At 49.7% G+C, this 2,025-nt stretch overlaps 1 protein-coding gene across 1 annotated transcript in view; it reads left to right on the forward strand.

Moving 5' to 3' along the window:
• Window positions 1-2,025, forward strand: part of LOC116222023 (lysine-specific demethylase 4A-like) — a 6,257-nt gene that overhangs the window by 2,886 nt on the left and 1,346 nt on the right. The gene's annotated exons all lie outside the window — the stretch shown is intronic.

Raw genomic sequence — 2,025 nt, forward strand, 5'->3', positions numbered from 1 at the left:
CTTTCTATCTCTATTTTTCCCTACCCATCTAGTGGGTCCTTTCTCTTCATTTTTTTTCTCAGTTCCTTGCTGTTTCTCTCTGTCCCTCCATCTGTCTTTCTATCCATCCATCCATCTGTCTGTCTGTCTTTCTCCTGGAGTCTAAGGCGGCTGGTTGGGAAAGACCAGGATGGTTGTTTGTTTGTTTGCGTAAGCCTCTCTCTGAAATTACATCACTCTGCTCTATGAGATTGCCGGATTGTCAAAGTGTGTCATTGTCTGTGTTCTCAGTCCGGCCATATAAGTGTGTGTGTGTGTGTGTGTGTGTGTGTGTGTGTTTCTGTGTGTGTGTCCGTGTGTGAGTGCGTGTCCTAGTTTGCTGGCCAGCACTCAGTTGTCGCGTCGCTCCAGTCTCGCTTATTCGCCAACACACACACAGACACACACACACACACACAGACAGACACACACAATGCCAGGAAAGGCAGAGTTGCCTTACAGAAACAAGTCAGGAAGGTTGGTGAAAATAGTAACACTTTTTGACTATATGAGTCCTGACGGGAGTTCTGCTGGAGTGTGTGTGTGTGTGTGCTCGCTCTGCGTAGGGCAGTGCATGTGGGTTTTATGTGTGGGCCGCTGTGTTCTTGCATGGCTGGATTAACCGGGGAACATTTTGGCTGAATTGTTTGACACGCATGGAGAAGCGGCCCGGCTCCTCGTTCACGCTTGCCATATTGTCAGTGTTATGCGACGTGCGGAGGAGGACGCCATCAGTCTGCATGTCCACCAGCACCCTCAGCTCGCTGGCGACGCGGTTTGATGTCTGAATGCAGGGCACAGGCGAAGATGAAAACGCGCGGGCACACACACACACACACACACACACACACACACACACACACCACACACACACACACACACACACACACACACACACGGGAGAGCATCCGTTCCGCTCCTGTTTGTCCTACCAACCCAGATGCGGCCCAGATCCAGCTCCAGAGAGGGAGAGAGGGAGAGAGGGAGGGGGACAGACATGGAGAGGGGGAGAGGGAGATTAAGGGAGGCTATGTGTTCCTGAAAGACAGGCAGGCTGACAGCACAGGATTTCCCCTCTTCTCTGCTGCTCTAGCTCCAGCTGGCTGCTCTAACACACACACACACACACACACACACACACACACACCTACACAAGCACAAACACACTCACCTACACAAGCACACACGTACACCCCCTCCACACACACCTACACCCCCTCCACACACACACCTACACCCAAACACCTACACACACACACACACACACACACACACACACACACACACACACACCTACACACACACACTACACACACACACACACACACACACAGACCTACACACACACACACCTACACAAACACACCTACACACATCTACACACACACACCTACACACACACCTACACAAGCACACACACCCACATACACCTATACCGACACACACCTACACACACACACACCTACACACAACTCTATTATTGCCTGATCAACTACAGGGATAGATAGAGAGAAATATGGGATGATAGATGGATGGAAGGATAACTGGTGAAAAATAAAAACATGAAAAGAAAGAACTAGGGATAGATGGGTGGAATGATTAGCCAGATGACACCACAACCAAATCATTTCCTAGAGCCACCACAGACACACACACACACACACACACATACATACACACACACACACACACACAACAGTTAAAATACAGGCCCAAATGCTCAGCTCACACACACACACACACACACACACACATAAACACTCTCATCTACACAGACAGACAGACAGAATGAGAGAGAGAGAGGGATGGCTCATCCTGTCATCTCCCAAAGGTCGGGGCTGTAGCCACTGCTCCTCATTAAAGCATGAGAAATGTATTCACATCACAGAAATCACTCCTCTCTCTCTCTCTCTCTCTCTCTCTCTCTCTCTCTCTCTCTCTCTCTCTCTCTCCTCTCTCTTCTCTCTCTCTCTGTCTCTCTCCTCTGTCTGTCTCTCTCACTTTCTC

The sequence above is a fragment of the Clupea harengus genome, chromosome 10 (assembly GCF_900700415.2).
Source record: "Clupea harengus chromosome 10, Ch_v2.0.2, whole genome shotgun sequence".
In the NCBI taxonomy this organism is placed as follows: Eukaryota; Metazoa; Chordata; class Actinopteri; order Clupeiformes; family Clupeidae; genus Clupea; species Clupea harengus.